The sequence below is a fragment of the Pinus tabuliformis genome, chromosome 7 (genome assembly GCF_031772625.1).
Source record: "Pinus tabuliformis cultivar Carrire ecotype Pingquan chromosome 7, CPIR1, whole genome shotgun sequence".
In the NCBI taxonomy this organism is placed as follows: Eukaryota; Viridiplantae; Streptophyta; class Pinopsida; order Pinales; family Pinaceae; genus Pinus; species Pinus tabuliformis.
Window position 1 is genome coordinate 724416273 of NC_142293.1, and position 19017 is coordinate 724435289.

Here is a 19017-nt window from a genome sequence, read left to right on the forward strand (position 1 = left end):
AGAATTCTAGAAGACTCTAGATAAGACTAAGGGAGGGGAGAGAAAAATCCCTTAGCAATGCTTAGCTGAAGAAAGATGCTAGGACGGCTGCACTTGAAGCACCACCGGAGAAAAAGGCAGGTTTTAAAGGGAAAAGCCTAGGCAAGAAAGCAATAAAGCTCATAAAAAGCGGGACGTCGCTAAAACGGAAACAATATCATGAAGAAGGGTAATAATTACCCATGGGGAGAATTAATGAGGTTGTTGATTCTTTGGAAAAAAAATTTGGCTCAAGGGAACTGGAATGCAGATCATGGTTGGGAGGTCAGTATCTTTCTCTAGTGCAGGTTCCGAAGTGAAAAATACTACACGTTACTAGCTAGATCCATTCATGTTAATGAATGTATTCTTTCTTTTAGTGACATTTAAGTAGTACAAATTTAAAGCTAGATCTAAGAAATTTAATGACTGTAGTCATTTCTTTTACTGAAATTTAAGCAGTACAGAATGAAGGTTGGATCTATGGATGTGAACAGGAGATTGTTCCAGATTTTAATTACTTCTATAAATTGTTAGTTTCTATTACAGGTTACAAATATAGATGTTATTAGGAAGAAATGTCATTTGTACTCTAATAAGGTTATACGTCACTCAGGTATGGGCCTACTCTTATAGGATATAGGTGTTTGTTAAGTAGAACTAAAAGTAGTTATGTAACCAATAACCTTCAATGGAATAACGATATATATATTTAGAGAGGAAAAAAATACAAGCATGCTACTATAATAATGATTTCAATCAATAATTGTGCGCAAGGCCTGTAAGAAATGGATAAAACAATAAAGCTCATAAAAAGAGGGATGCCACTGAAATGCCACTGAAATGGAAGAAATATCATGAAGAAGGGTAATAATTACCCAGAGGGAGAATTAATGAGGTTGTTGATTTTTTGGAAAAAAATTTTGGCTCATGAGGAACTGCAAGGCAGTTCATTGTTGGGTGGTCAATATCAAATCTTGGCTCATGAGGAACTGCAAGGCAGTTCATTGTTGGGTGGTCAATATCTTGATCTAGTATAGGTTCGGAAGTGAAAAATACTACACATTACTAGTTAGATCTATGCATGTTAATGAATGTATTCATTTCTTTTACTAACATTTAGGTAATACATATTTAAAGCTAAATCTAGGAATGTTAATGAGTGTAGTCATTTCTTTTACTTAAATTTAAGCAATACATAATTAAGGTTGGATCTATGGATGTGAGCAGGGGATTGTTTCGGATTTTAATTACTGCTAGAAATTCTTAATTTCTATTACAGGTTATAAATATAGATGTTATTCGGAAGAAATGTCATTTGTACTCTGATAAGGTTATACGTCACTGAGGTATGGGTCGATTGTTATAGGATACATGCGTTTGTTAAGTTGAACTAAAAGTAGTTGTGTAACCAATAATCTTAAATGGAATAACAATATATATATGTATTTAGAGAGGAAAAAAATACAAGCATGCTACTATAATAATGAGTTCAATCAATGCCTGTGCAAAAGGCCTATAAGAAATGGATAAAATATGAACTGGGTTCTTCTTTGCGCACAATCAATAATAACAGAGAAAGCCCTTTTTCCTTTTAGATAGACAAAAATGCAAGGCGTTCATTCGACTAGGCAATTGTGAGGCCGCTAAGCTAGTATGTTAGAAACAAGGTCATAACCAAAAAAAAAGTATAACAAAGTTTAAATATACGGTGTACTCAAAACACATCCATACGATATGGGTGCGGATTGGTATCCATTCCATAACTGTGCATAAACCAAACTACCATATAGTGTAGTCTTCAATAGTATGATTATATAAACTGCATACCCAAAAACTCTGGCATACCCTATGAGCGTAACCTGGTATAAATATAAAACTGTAAATAAAACAAATTACTAATACACACATGCCTTCGATAGTGGTATTATGTAAACTGTGTATAAAATAAGCTTCAAATTACATGCATATGAATTGATATAAACCTAGAAATCATATATGAAGTAAACTGGGAGCTAAGCATTGTGGAAGCATCAAAATAATTTATAACTGGATATAATATACAAAGTCTAGCTTGCACATGCTATGAACACCGATACATACAACAAGTAGACAAATCAGAGGCAATATTCAAGAATGGGAAAGGATATTTCTGCATGTCATTACTATTTAAAAAAAAAAAAAAAACAATGCCACAAGTATAATAAAATCCTCCATACTAATGTATAAATTCCCTTGACATAACAGAGGGGACATATCATGTTCAGATGTCTTTATGCCACAGACATAACACAAACAAAAACAAGAATATATATATACTACAATCGAGTTACATTAAAAATGGTACACTAGTATGGACACAGTCATACCCAACTTTCCTTCCACTATTTTAGTCCCATCTCACGAGAAATTATGCTAGGTTATTAAAGGAAACAGAACTCTGGAACAATGCCTGACAGTGTAGGAGCAAAGAAACAAAATGACATGCCATGTCAAGAAGATAATCTGACACCAGCACTGAGAAACCACATTAGGTAATTAATGTAGGAGAGTTATCGCAGGAGAGAATCCATAATCAAAAGAAGTTGACCTGGTGGCATAACATAGGCATCCATGATAAGAAATAATGAGGAGGAATGGCCGAGAACCTACTGAAAACTTGACACTTTAGCTAATTCAACAAATAAATGAGAGACATAGAAATGGAGAACTATTCCACAGGGATTGCCATAACTGTAGAAGACTGCTAAAGAATAGAGCACATGTAAACATCCTTGAGCTTATCATTAGAAAATAAAAAGTGGAAATATGTTGTTGGTATCATGAACTGAGTGAGTAAGTATGCATATGTCATACAACATAGCCCTGTAGCTGCAAAATTTCATCACATTTCGAGGGGCTACCGTAAGTTGTACCCACACCATAATCAAAGACACAAGCTATAAAGAGACTGCGTAAGGCAATAAACCAAGGTAAGGGAAATTCCTTTGGTAGGGCAACGCGAGAGAAGTGTGTGAAAACAAAAAGAAGATGAGCCAAATGAAATTACCCAAAAACAAACAAACCCTCATACCTTAATGAACATATTGCTCGTATATCAACGAGTGATAAAAGCAAGTTCAGAAGTCAGGATGGACAAATCATTCCACCCACTAACCTCACTTCCATCGTCCGATTCACACTAGGCAACAAATTATTTTACAAACAAAGAAAAAAAGGGAAAGTACTGGAACTCACCATGACTGGTTTCATTGAGAAGTTACAGGCCAAATAGATAATTCAGGAAAACAATGGGAGACCCTCTCAAGCAAAATTAAGCCTTAGAATGGCATACCTGGTGTACAAAATGGCACAAGTGAAAACCCCAGCCAAAACTCCGTGGCAATAACCAAGTCAGTTTTGTGTGCCTGTAATAGACAACAATTAAGGAGCTAAATTAGAAACCATGAAATAGGCTAAAAACGTAGATTGCATTACCGGTAAGAGGCCCGACGTATGTTACAAATTAGGGAAGGGTTTTCTTCACCTGGGTGCTTCCGTGACAAAAATGGTCTTTGGGAGGACATTCTAACCCTGAAAGTGGATCATTCACCTTGCTAGTGCCATGGATAATATCTACAAGAGAAATTGGTCATGATTAACATTGAAGGTAAAAGGAAGAGTACATACAAGCAAACTCCAGAGTTGAAAAAAAACTCGTGGATAAGTGGGCTATGATACCTAAGAGGTGTCATTGTGGAATTCTCCATGGTACATGCAAAGAACCAAGTACTGAGGTGAAGCCATAGGGGAAGCCTTGCTACTACCAGAAGGAGAAGCCACTAGACCGAAAGTGTGAAATGAGAGCCAGATAGGATTAGAATGAAACTTAGGGTCGAAGGCTAAAGTCTTAGCCATTGGAACCCATCGTTACATCTAATCTATCCATGAATCTTGACTCCATCAGCGACCATGTGAGCCTATGTGACAATGTCCATGCAAAGGGAGTTTATGGTGATTGAGAATTCTAAAGTAGGGCACCAGGAATTGATGGTGGACGCATGCAAGGACCAAAACTATAGTAGGAGAGTAATAATGTCTAGTTCAATTTAATTAATGGATATTAAAGTTTAGGTTATAACCCATGAGCGCTTAACAACTAGACCTCCAAAACACACACACACACACACATATATATACTATTACAACTCCTAGCAAGTGTAAGGGATCAGAAGAGGGATGGGAGTGTCATTTATAAATATACATAACCCATTAGCAAGAGATGGAGGTATGGAGAATCTAGAAGTTCAAGGTAGTGGGGCATGAATTACATGTAGTAAGGTGTGTCAAAACATTAGAAGAATGGAGGGGGTTATTACATGAACTGAAGACCATAAGGTAAGTAAATAAAAAAATATATTAAGGATGGGGTATGTTACATATGGTATCAGAGCCCAACAACACCACTGGTATCAGGGACTGCCATAGAAATTGAAAGAAAAGCAATAAAATTCTGTTAAAAAAAGAAGTAATGAAACTATACAGGATATAATGAACTTGAACTTTGTGTAATTGTAAGGTACAACAGTGATAAAAATTCATCCATATAATGGAAGAGGAAGTTGTAGCCAACATTGGAAGTGCATAGTTTTATATTGAACTGGGAGATGGGGCTACCGTAGTAAATGCCCATTTTCTAGAGGTCATTATGAATTTGCAGCAAGAACTGGTGTAGTTAATAAGAAACAATGAACGATTGCTAAAAGACAATGAAGAACATGAGAGAATGGTCAGAGGGTTGACGAAAAAATCTTGCCATAAGACACTGGAACATGAAATGGAGAAAAATGGGAAAAGCGGCATTGAGTCTAAACCATTTGAAAGTGGGGGTGGAGTCTAATAGGAAATCTCCTTGAAGTCGGAAGAAAAAGAAGTAAACTGAGCTACAAGGATAATTTTGAAAGATTAAAGCCCCTACTTTTGACAGGGAAAAGGAAGAAGATGTTGAGTCATGGTTACTGAATATGACTAAATATTTCCAATTATATGAGTATGAGAGAAACTTGAAGGCTAGATTGGTCATTTACCAGTTGTTGGGTAAGGCGGCTCTCTGGTGGGAGGAGGCTAAAGGAGTTCATCTACTTGAGGAAAGGGTCATATGATGGGAGGAGTTTCAGAAGCAGTTTAAAAATTGATATTTGAGTGAACAATATTATGATGACCACAACAAAGAATTCCATGAACATAGGTTAGGGCATCTCCTGATGGATGAATTTATTGTGAAATTCACAAACTTGCTATGAAATGTACCCTATATTAAAGAAGAGAAATATAAGGTGCAGGAGTTAGTGAACTTCCTACCTACAATGTACAAAGAGTGGATTGAATTTGACATTCCAAAGACAATGGAAGAGGCTGTAAGAAAAGTTAGACTGTGTTACCAGTAGTTCAGAAACAAGGGGGAAAACTCAATTTCGGCCAAATAAGGACATAAGTAAATTTGTCGTGGGCATAAAATGGGGGTTATTGCATGAACTGAAGACCATAAGGTAAGTAAATAAAAAAATATATTAAGGAGGGGGTATGTTACATATGGTATCAGAGCCCAACAACACCACTGGTATCAGGGACTACCATAGAAATTGAAAGAAAAGTAGTAAAATTCTGTAAAAAAAAGAACTAATGAGATTATACAGGATATACTGAACTTGAACTCTGTGTAATTGCAAGGTACAACAGTGATAAAAATCCATCCATATAATGGAAGAGGAAGTTCTAGCCAACATTGGAAGTGCATATTTTTATATTGAACTGGGAGATGGGGCTACCATAGGAAATGCCCATTTTCTAGAGGTCATTATGAATTTGCAGCAAGAAATGGCGTAGTTAAGAAGAAACAATGAACGATTGCTAAAAGACAGTGAAGAACATGAGATAATGATCAGAGGGTTGATGAAAAAATCTTTGCATAAGACATTGGAACATGAAATGGAGAAAAATGGGAAAAGCGGGATTGATTCTAAACCATTTGAAAGTGGGGGTGGAGTTTGATATGACATATCCCCGAAGTCAAAAGAAAAAGAAGTAAACTGAGCTACAAGGATAATTTTGAAAGATTAAAGCCCGTACTTTTAACGGGGAAAGGGAAGAAGATGTTGAGTCATGGTTACTGAATACGACTAAATATTTCCAATTATATGAGTACGAGAGAAACTTGAAGGCTAGATTGGTCATTTACTAGCTCTTGGGTAAGACGGCTCTCTGGTGGGAGGAGGCTAAAGGAGTTCATCTACTTGAGGAAAGGGTCATATGATGGGAGGAGTTACAGAAGTAGTTTAAAAATTGATATCTGAGTGAACAATATTATGATGACCACACCAAAGAATTCCACGAACTTAGGTTAGGGAATCTCTTGATGGATGAATTTATGGAAGAATTCACAAACTTGCTATGATATGTACCCTATATTAAAGAAGAAAAATCTAAGGTGCAGGAGTCAGTGAACTTCCTACCTACAATGTACAAAGAGTGGATTGAATTTGACATTCTAAAGACAATGGAAGAGGCTGTAGAAAAAGTTAGACTGTGTTACCAGTAGTTCAGAAACAAGGAGGAAAACTCAAAATTTTGGCCAAATAAGGACAGAAGTAAATTTGTCATAGGCATAAAATGGAAGAAACTATGATATCTGATTTTTTTGGGGAAGGATCAGCAACAGAAGAGGTTTAGCAAGAGAAATATGAATCAACTGACATAGTCTGAAGTAGGATCAAGGACCATGAACCTGGATAGGAAGAAGAATAGTGGGGGAAAGGAAAGGGAACCACTGAAATGTTGGGGTTATGGTGAGCCTCATCTTCTGAAAGATTGTCCCCACAATCCCAGATCTGTGCATAATCTTCAAACTGTGCAAGAAGCTGCCACTGTGAACGACATTGTCCAAAATATTCCCAGAACAAGCGTTGCCTTAGAGGATAGAAAAGCAGAGCATCATTCAACTATGATCAAAATTGAAGGTATTCTCTACCACCAAGGTGTTTATGTTTTAATTGACCCTAGGGCTAGTTTAAGCTATATTGGACCTCAGATGGTGGAAAAATGTTCTCTTAAATCTGAGAAATACAAAACTGCATGGTTGGTGCAACTCGAAACTAGCACAAACAAAAGAGTGGACAACCAAGTAAGGCAATTCCCCCTAGATCTAAATGGTTATTTGACCATAGTAAACATAAATGTTCTTCCTTTAGGGTCCTATGACATACTAATAGGTATGGATTGGCTTGAGAACCATGGAGAAGTAATAAATTGCTTGATAAAGACAATGAGTTGTGTGGGTCTGCACAGACCAATGAAAATTATTAAGGGGTACTCAAGCCCATACATGTATGATAAATTTGAACTATGAAAATGAAAAAGAGTGCACAGAAAGGAGGTCAATTATTTATGGTTCAGGTGGAAGAGGGTAGCCAGCAAGGGCAAGAACCAACCTTAGATACTCTACCCATCATTAAGGATTTCCAGGATGTTTTTCCAGAAGAAATTCCTAGTTTACTGCCACACAGGCACATAGATTTCACCATCGATTTGGTACCCAGGGCAGCTCTAGTATCTAGAGAACCCTACTGAATGATCCCATCTGAGTTGTTGGAACTAAAAATTCAGCTTCAAGAATTGTTGGATAAAGGGTACATCAGGCCTAGTTTTTCACCCTTGGGGAATCGATATTATTTGTTAAGAAGAAAGATGGCACATTTAGAATGTTCATTGATTACCGACAATTTAACAATTTAACTATAAAAGACAAGTACCCATTGCCTTGTATTGAAGATTTATTTGATCAAGTAAGGGGGGCAAACATATTTTCAAAGATTGACTTGAGAACGTGTTACCTTCAACTGAGAATAAGGAAGGAGGATGTCCCTAAAATAGTGTTTAGGAACAGATGTGGGCACTATGATTTTGTGGTATTGCCATTCAACCATACTAATGCCCCAACAAATTTTATGTGCTTGATGAAAAACATAATCAACAAATTTATGGATAGATTTGCACTAGTATTCATTGATAATATATTAATATATTCCAAGGACGAGGATGAGCATAAGGAACACCTAAAGTTGCTGCTACAAAAATTAAGAGAAAATCACCTATATGCCAAATATAGAAAATTTGAATTCTACAAACCCAAAATACAATACTTGGGTCACATTATTTCTAAGGAAGGACTAGAAGTTGACCCGGAGAAGGTTAAGGCCATGGTGAACTGGCCTATACTATAGGATGTAACTTTTGTCTAGACTTTTATGGGGCTAGCAGGGTATTACCGCCGATTAATTGAAGGGTTCTCTGAAATAACTCATCCCATTACATCTTTATAGTGAAAACGGCTAAAATATAACTGGATTGTAGAATGCCAACAAGGCTTTGATAAGCTTAAGCAATTACTTACAACAACCCCCATCTTGAAACTAGCAGATCCAAATGAGGAGTTCACAATTCGCAGTAATGCTAGTATGGAAGGATTGGGGGGTGTTGCAGCAAGGTAATTCTATAATTGCTTATGAATCTAGGATGTTAAAGGCCCATGAAAGAAATTATGCAGTATATGATCTGGAGTTAGCCGCAGTTATACATGCCTTAAAAATGTGGAGGCATTATTTTTTAGGGAAGAAATTCATTCTAACAATAGATCACATCAGCATTAAATACCTCTTCAGACAACCTAACTTAAACAATAGGCAAGCCAAGTGGATGGTCTTTCTTACCGAGTTCTAATTTGATATAAAACACATAAAATGGAATGAAAAAAAGACATTGGATGACCCGAGCAGACATTCCCATAATCTAATGGGGTGTTTGTTAGCAACGTCGACATCGATTTTCTAGAGAAAACTAGGAATTTCATGTCTGCTGACCCAAAATATTTGGAAACCCAGTGGAAATTAAAGCAAACTAATGTTCCTACCTATACCGAAAATGCTGAGAAATTCCTGATGTAGAAGAACATCATGTACATTCCTGCTATTGAGGAATTAAAACAACTGATATTTGATGAATATCATAAAAATCCCTATGCTGGGTACCCAGGTTACCAGAAAATGGTTACTCCATGAAGACAAAAATTCTTCTTACCTGGAATGAAGAAGGAAGTGGCGGAATATTTAACAAAGTGTTTGGAGTGTCAACAGGTAAAGGTTGAACACCAACACCCAACGGGGTTACTGAATCCTTTACCTGTTCCCGAATGGAAATGGGAAATCATCTCCTTATATTTCATTACTGGGTTGCCTAGGACAAAAAGGCAGCATGATTCCATCATTGTGGTGGTAGATACTCTAAGCAAAGAATCTCACTTCTTGTCAGTGCATTCTACATTTGGTACCACACAGATTGCCCATATTTTCATGAAGACAATTTTTCAACTTCATAGAATACCCAAACTGATAATGTCTGATAGGGACGCCAAGTTTACTTCCAACTTCTGGAAGGCATTGTTTGGAAGTATGGGTACCAAATTGAATTTCATTACAACATATCATCCTAACCATATGGGTAAATGGAAAGAACCAACCAGATTTTTGGAGATATGCTTAGAGTGTATGTTATGGATCGACCAATGAGATGGGAGGAATTTCTACATCTGGTTGAGTTTGCTTACAATCAAAGCTAACAGGCATCCATAAAAATGAGCCCTTTTTAAGCCTTGTATGACAGAAAATGCCATACACCACTTAGTTGGAGTCAACTAGAGGATAAACTTATTCTGGGGTTAGATTCCTTACGGGAAATGGACTAGACAGTGCGAAGGATTCAATAGAATATCAAAGTAGCCCAGGATCAGAAAAAAAGTTATGTGGGAAAAAAGAGGTCACATAAATAGTTTAAAGTTGGGGATCATGTCTATATAAGAGTAAAACCTAAGAATAGTACATTGAGAATGGGCTATTTTCCAAAATTGGTGCCTCGATTTTATGGCCATTTGAAATCCTGAATAGAATAGGACCTGTATCTTATCAACTAGCCCTCCCCATTCAAAGTAAAGTTCATAATTTTTTCATGTTTCCTTTTTGAAGAAGTATGTACATGATAACTCTCATATTATTGACTTGAAAATGTTATAGGTGGAACCCAAAGGAGACTTCACGAAAAAAACTGCTATGCTTTCTTGATTGGAAAGAGATGTTGCTCCAAAGTCGATTCATCTCTCAATTTAAAGTGCATCGGAAGAACTATACCCCCCGGAAGTCACTTGGGAGAGAGAGGATGAAATGCAGAGAAATTTTCCAACACTTTTGCCAACAGAAAATGCCTATGAATTAGACACTGAGGACGGTGTGAGTATAAGAGGGAAGGATGTAATATCCCCCTATTAGGTAATGTTCCTTTAATAATTTGTTTCTATAAAAATGGCAGTGGAGCCATAATGATTCTTTGGATAAATGCTTGTAAATAAGTATTTTCTTATTGATGAAAAAATAGAAATCTATATTGAGGGAAACTTATGCACATGGAGAAGACACTCGAGAATGAGATTCGATAAAATCCTCAATATAATAATTCTAGAAGACTATAGATAATACTAAGGGAGGGGAGAGAAAAATCCCTTAGCAATTGTTGGGTAATTTAATTGACTATTAAATTACTTGCATTTATATGTCAATCCAGGTACGTGAGCTTGTGAAGTACACTACACCATATGTGCTAGGAGATTAGCTTTCAATATTTATGAAAAACTAAAATGAATTGGAAACTTCAAAAGGAAATTAGATTCATTAGATTCTTTAATATAAACTATGAAAGTACTAAGTTTTTTGAAAGGAAATTAATGTTAAACTAGAAAAAAAAACATAAAGATTATTGATCTAAGAAAACATGAGATTTTATCCTATGAAAGCATGGAGATTTTGTTCTAAAACTTACAAACTTTAATCTATCGAATCATGAACATTTTTAATCTAAGAAAGCATAAACATTTAATCTATGGAAAACATGAGTTTTTAATCTATGATAAGCATGAAAAAATAATCTATGTAAAAGAAACCATTCATGAGAATATGAAAGAAATGGAAAGCATCTATACTATTCTAACAGATCTCCAGAGGGGCCTCCTGAGGAATGCAAGGTGTTGAAAACCCAAATCAAGAGAAGAGATTTAAATCGCCAATTTCATTCGGAGTTGCACCATATTTGATCTGAAAATCACTCGTGATTGTTCTCAGTTAAATAATTAATGAATGAAGGTACTACAGACTCATGTGCTGGTGCGTGTCTATGTTATCTTAGGCAACAGATCGATCAGATTACAAAATACAAAGACACTGGAAAATGGAAAACAGTAAGAGAAACACAGTAAACAAATACAAGAACACAACAAATTAATAAGGAGTTCACCCAATCCTCCTGGGCTACTTCTTCTGTCCAGCTTTCAGTGGTGGCCTTATTTTATTGTGTCTTTAAAGCAGAGATTTATAGTGAGGAGCTCAATTTGAGTCTCCTAAAATAGATAATGCTTGGTAGGGTGGTTCTTGGATTCCCTTAGCCATTAAAGCACACAGACTCTTCCTTACCAAGTCTCGACCTCTCTGGTCTTTAATGGGATGAGTCCAATGTGGTGCTCAATTCTTGACAGATCCTCACAAGGATTGCTTGAACCTCTCAAGCCTTCTGTCTGCTCGATGCTGCCTTACGCTGCAAGTCAGCTTGGCTCTATATTTGTTTCCTTTTGCTTCACTGTCTCTTTCGTCTTTTTTCACTGTTCCCTTCTCTAGTTCTTCCTTGTTCTGTTCTCTGTCTATTCATGGCTTAAAGCCAATCTATCCTTGACTGCTTGCTTCCTCTTTTGCCCCTTCAGATCGCCTGCTACTATTCAGTTGGAGTTCCCTGCCTCTGCGTCATCACCAACATCTCACAGGGAAGTGGCCACTTGTCCTCTCATGAACTGCGTCAGCTCTTCCTCAACGGTTCGGCATTTCAGTTACATTGTGAAATGATTCATCCGCGAACTCAACATTCAAATCGGACTTCAGAATTTTATATGCCACGATTTAATTCCCCCGTCAAATCGGTTTCCCATCGTGCGCAATCTCCGCTGTCAGATCTTGAGCCCCTAGATCCTACAGTGCTCGCTCTTTTTGCACGGTTGACTTGCTCCACTGTTAGCCCATAGTGACAGGTAGTTTTCTCTCTCATCCGCTGGACACACGTCGTGCAATGTATGGAATCGCTCGTCCTCCTGCCAAATCCACTTACAGCCCAAGATGCCTCCGATATTCCGCCGGTTTTGGAGCGCAGGGCCCACCTTTTGCCTTAGCACTTTCCCTACAATTTCCCGGCTTCCCATGCAACTGAGTGCTTGGGGCTCTTCCTTCTCGAGGGGTTTTGACCAGTGAATCGCGCATCTAAAATAGCCTCCATTTTCCGATCCGAACTTGCCAACTGCCAGTTTGTGTCCTGCACTATCTCCATGGGCCTCGGTCAGCACGCTTTGGCCGAGGTCCTCGTCGTTCCTTGTTGGCTACAAACTGCCACTTTCCAGAGGTCTTCGTGATAGCACTTTCTTCATAAATTTTGAAGTCTATCCTGATTTGATACAGTCATAGCACTTTGATAATTTTCATGGATCCAATTCGGATCAATATTAAAAAATTACATTCAATGGAAAAAAAGGGAGTTTTTCTTCTTCAATCAGCAACAACAATTACAAATTATGATCATCATTGACATCTCTGATCATCCCTCTCATTAAAGAGACCACAATTTATAGAATTTTGAGACAATTAACAAACTCATAATTTTCTTGCTTTAGTTTTGGTCATGAGATGGAACAAAATAAAATTTCATCGATTTTTGGATCAAAGATCAGCCCATATCTGATCAAATTTATCTCTATGCCACAAATTTGCTAAAGAATATCTCGTTCAGGCCTTTTTGTTAACTGTGCATTAAATGAAAAATTGAAAAATTGTATGTCTACGTAATCTGCAAAATAAGGATCCAAAGAACTTATAAGATCTCTCAAATGGTAACGAGTTTGAGAAAATGGCTTGCAGAGAACTTAACTGGGACCGTTTTGAACAAAAACCATGTTTTTAGTTTTCGCATTTCACTTGCATTTTCTCATAAAAAGTGTTTAGTGTTGACTGGTAAAAACTTCTATGTTTTTCCCATGATCTTTTACTGGAGGTCCACATGTGCAAGATGGGTGGAATTTGACCAATAAAAATCCCTATTGGAGCTTCTAGAAACAATGTCGATGTGTTAGACTTCCTTCTAGATTGGTGCTACTACCTCAACCATGGAGATAGCTATAGGGACTTGATAAAGCTACAGCAAGTTGAACTTACTAAAATGTCATTAGTAAAACCATGCAAAATTCTTCTTAATCATTAAAAATAATGGAAATAATAATAATAAACATTTAAACATGTATGCGTGAATTTGGTGCATTTATGAAGAAATATGGTTAAAAAAATGACAATGGGTGAATAGAATGATGCGAAAATGGCTGGTTTTATAAACAAAATTATGACAAATTGGAAGCCCAATATTCCCCCACACCAAATATTTTGCACGTCCTCATGCAAATAAAACATTTCATAGTTTCATAATCCAATCGGTTCCTTGCGTTCCTTTATTTTGTCATTTCAGCTACATCCTTCACCAAAGCTTCAACATAGCAATATTGACCCTGTATCTCAATAAGATGCACTTTTCTCTCTCATTGTTTCAAGATTACAGATCTGGTAGCATAACTCTTTGTTTCCACATTTTCTTGTTATGTCGTAAGAAATAAGAGTTACCCATCCTCCTTTGAAATTCAAATAAGTTGAAGTCTTCACATACCAGGCTACTCATGGATTCTATAAACGTAGAAGCAATGAATGCTGATTTGTTCTTCTCTAATAAAACAAACATCCATGCATTGATTATTAGCTCCTTGTACATTAGCATATAAAACTTGTGTGAAGGGCAAGGGTGCCTACAAAGTAGCAAATCCAACCACGTTTTCATTTCTGTCAAATCCTTTGCAAATTCATGTTTTCTAAAATATAACTCTTTCAATAACATGGAAACTATTTATGATGTTCTTTTCACTACCTAGTTATGCAAAATTTGTTCAATCCTTGGTAGAATGGCATATTGTCAAGAACACATCAAGACTCTTACTACATCCATATAATGTGCTTTCCCTCCTTGTGAAATTCATCCCATTAGCATGGTTGGAAATGATCATAAATTGCAACCCATAATGCTTGTCTTCTTATCATCCATGCATAGAAACATTTTTTTTTATAGCAACCAATCCTACTTCAACAATGTTATCAAATAGTTTCTTCAAGAACTCACAAACTAATGAAATAATACTTCCCAATGTGAAGCTTTGACAAGATGAGTTGCACATAACACAAATTAATATTTGTAAGTGAGGGTTGTACAATTTATCAAAGCCTAAAATATACTTACAAGTAATTTCGAGAGTGTGAACAAACCCTCCTTGAACCCTTCTTCTTCTTGTGGCTTTGTACTCATCATTTCTTGGCTTCCATTAAAAATCTAAAGATGAACAATATGACACATAATCCAAATGCCCCATGTACTTTTGAACATGTGCTACAACCATGTACTCTAATGGCTCATTAAGAAAATCATCTCCACATTTTGAATTAGTCTCATATGATGGCCAAAAAGGTCAAATTGTTCATCAAGAAGATATGAATCAATTTATATTGTAGCAAGAAGAGAAAGTTAAATATGAGAATGGTGAGAGACAACATTATTACTAGGGCAAGCATAAGAGCTTGTGAAGGAAAATATTATGCAACCATGGGATGGGGTTCAACCATAACAATTAGAGTATCCAATAAGGTATGAAGGTTGGAAACAATTATTGGGATTGGTTATGCATGCAAAGTAGAATATGAATGAAGGATGGAGAAAATGGTTTGAAGAATGTGGATATGATAGGGTGAAATACATATATCACATGTTTTACAATAGCTTTCTTATTGCAATTTCCAAAAATTTTAACGAAATAAAAAGTTTAAGGCTAATTTTACCTCAAGTTTACCTTTTGGAGTTGGGGAATAGAACACGGTCTGATGGCTAATTTGGTGTTGACTTGGCTCAAGTACTCTTCTCCATGATGCGTTGACTTCTACTTTGACCTTGCTCCACAAAATGTATCGTTTTCATGTAGCAGACTTATTTTTCCAATTCCCTCAAATGGTAAATCAGATTCTCCTGAAATTTTCTGATATTTTTACCATTAATATTATGCATCTTCCCACAAAATATCTTGGCCAATGGGTGCACAAATTTTGAGAAAATTTTGAAATGGATGTAGGTGAAAGTGACCAAATTCTTGAACAATACACTGGAATTTCTTGAATTGTGAGTATTTATTTACCCAAGCTCAATGCATTTACCTTAAAAATTTTAAGATCAACGGATGCACGGTTTGCAAGATATGGTCAAATCAATTTCTACCGTGTTTCACTCTTCACGTTGCACATTATTGCAACAAAAACATATGCCATGAACTCATTTTAAGGCCAAATTGAGTGCTTCAAAAGGGAAACAATGTATTTTTACCTTTTTTACCACCACATGCCTTCATAATCCACTTTTGATGATGAAAAGAAGTTGTTGTGCAAAAATACCAAATTCTATCCTAATTTGTGCACAGTGGTAAAAATTGAAAATCTGCCTTAAAATCTACTTAAAAGTCCTAGAAAATTGCACTTTTTTGGAATTGTGTCCACGTCTTACTCATTTTCCATATTTTGAGAAAACCCAGAAGCTCAGAATTTTTTTATTTCTGCTCCAATCTCTTGCAATATTTGTGCCAAAATTGCCTCTGGAACAAGCTACTACAACAAAAAATAGGTTGTTACAACAATAGCCACAAAAACTGCAACTTTCTGTAGCTATTCCAAAAAATGTCAATTTTTGTAGAAAGTTGTTTTCTCTGAGTTTGAATTGTTGATTTGGATTGTGTACTGCATGCTGAAGTAGAAACCATGAAACATAATTCATATTGACTGAAATACACCCAATTTTATTGTTTTTCTTGAAAATGAAATGAATGAAAAAGCGTTGTAATGGTGCCATCATGCTGTTGTTGAATGACAAAAAGATGAACATGCTGCTACAAGAAACTAATAAAATATACTATTGCAAGTTGTTGTTGATTCCATAAAACCATATAGTCTTCATACAAAACCAAAATTCATGGTACAATTCTTACCATGCGAATGAATTTGTCAAAGTTGAGCATGGAAAGAAATCATTGGATTACCGATCACTGATGAAAATAGTTAACCAATGCGATAAAACTCACCAATAATGTAAATGAGTGTCGAGGTACCTGAGTGCATCTTGACAGGGATGAATCAATGTGTTGAAGTTGAGTCACTTGCAAGATATGACAATCAAGAGACATTGTTATATTCCCATTGTTGTCAACGAGGAGGCTTGCCATTGATGTATGCAAGTTCCAAAGCACCCAAAATAATCTCTGATCTTGATCCCAGATAAGGTGTTGAGGTCGATCAGACAAGATATATTGGAAGGCGGGCCTTAAGGAATCCCACATTATCCAACTCGAGCATATAACCAAAAATGATTTGAAGAACCATAATAAAAGATTGAAACCATCATAAAATTGTATAACTTATTGTGAAATTTGCTTGCAAGTTGCCTAGTTTTCAAGCAAAGCCCATGTCCATTTGCGCTAGCAAGATGATTTTCACAATAATACTTATTTTTCTCTTTAAATTTTTTATTTATTTTCATTTTTTATATGTCCTACTCTACTTAAAAAAAAAAAATCTCTTTCAAGGACATGAATACTTCCAATGGAACCATGTGTGTAACAAGATGATAGATAAACTCATATGCAAGTTTGAAATATACTCTTTGATATGTACTAGTATATGAGAGACCAACTGCCTTAATTGAGATGATGTTAGAAGAAACTGAAGAATGGAGTACTGTGATCAAATCACTAGCTTGAACCAAGATTCAATGTAATCTTGTCTTCCTTGTCTTCCTACTATCATACCATGCAAGTATTCAGAGATGTGATTTCAATTCATAGAATCTAGTGATAGGCATGCATGAAATGCTTCAATCTCGAGTTCCAACAACTACTCTTTATCGACAAGAATCCATGATTCTTGGACATTATCTGAATCTTCTTCTTCTGGTTATTGTTCTTCAAAGGTAGATAGAGAATCATTTTGCAATACCTCAAAATTGTAAGTGGATTGAGGTATTTTATTGTTGGGGATTTCAAATGGTTGTGCAGGTAGTGGAGTGGGAATGGATTTTTGGGGTGTTTGTGTGGGTCGCGATGGGAAAGGTTGAATTGAGGTCAACTGAGGGTGAAACTGATAGTGTGGTGGAGGTGAATGTTATGGATAACATTGATATTGGTATTGGGATAGTGAGGGAAAGATTGAGGATATGGTGGATTTCTTCAGTAAGGCCCTTGCCAACCTTGTTTCCAAGATTGGTTTTGAGGTTGGGATTTAGATTTCCAATGTTACCAAGGCAAGGGTGTTTTCCAATTACTTTGTGATTGTTGTGCATAATGTGAATTAAGATCTTGCGTCATACCAAATTGATGTGTCTGCCATGATCTTCTTGGAACTACATAATAGGATTGTTCTAGTGTTTGATTTTCTCCTTGGTAAACTACGTTTAACCCTCGTAATGATGGACAATATTTAGTAGTATGTGATTCTGCACAAATTTCATAAATTTTAATGTTATCAGGTGGATATTCATGAAAAGCAAGTTTCTTTCTACATTTAGGGCAAAATATAAATGAAGCAACATTCTCAACTTTTTGCTTGTTTTGCATTCTTAGCAGATCAATTTGTTCATTTAGTTACCAAGAATGTCTAACAAATTTTTAACTTCAATTTGACTTACCAATCCTCATGTCTATCTACTTAATCTTGCGTAAACGGATCTTGAGGGGATCTTACATAATTTGATTTTCCTCTTGATATGTTCTTGCACAGTTCACAAATCTCTTCAAATGACAATTGAGAGACATCTCCTTTTCCCACCAAGTTAAGAAGATCAATCCACTCATCCTTTATAGCATTTAGTAGGAGTGTTTTTAATGTGTCTGATCCTAAATTACGCAATTTAGATCTTTTGAAATTATAGGTAAATCTATCCACTAAATCTTCTAGGCTTTCATCATATTTTTGGTTCATCTTAAAGACTTGATTTCTAAAGTCATGGTGTATGCAATAATCTTTACATTTTTCCAAAAATACTCTTTTCATATCATCCCATGGCCTTATAGAATTTGTTCCTAAAGTCATGAACCATCTAAGAGCTTTATCCTTCAATGTTGCTGGAAACAAATTCAATTCTTGAATGTGTAATGAGTAGCCATAATATTTACAAATTAATTCAAATTCAAAAAGAAATGTTTCTGGGTCTTCTGATCTCATACCTTTGAGGTTACGAAGTACGGATGGAGGGATGTTCTTCATATGAACATTGATATCCATTTCTTGAATGGGAAATCCAAAAGTATCTTCCTCATTGCCATCATCTACATCCATTTCTTCAACCTGTTTTTCTTTTACCTCTTCTTCAACTTGCAAAAATAAGAATTCATGATGTGGAATATATGTGGCTCTTACTACACTTAATGATATAGTGGGGGTGGTAGGTGATTGGAGTTTTTTTTAATGAATCTACCTCTAGGATGTATTAAAAGTAGATTAGTCTTATACAACTAAATGGATGCAACTAGGATGAGATGCAATTGAAAGCTAACACCTATGTATACTTCCCTGGCAATGATGCCAAAATGTTGGGTAATTTAATTGACTATTAAATTACTTGCATTTATATGTCAATCCAGGTACGTGAGCTTGTGAAGTACACTACACCATATGTGCTAGGAAATTAGCTTCCAATATTTATGAAAAACTGAAATGAATTGGAAACTTCAAAAGTAAATTAGATTCATTAGCTTTTTTAATATAAACT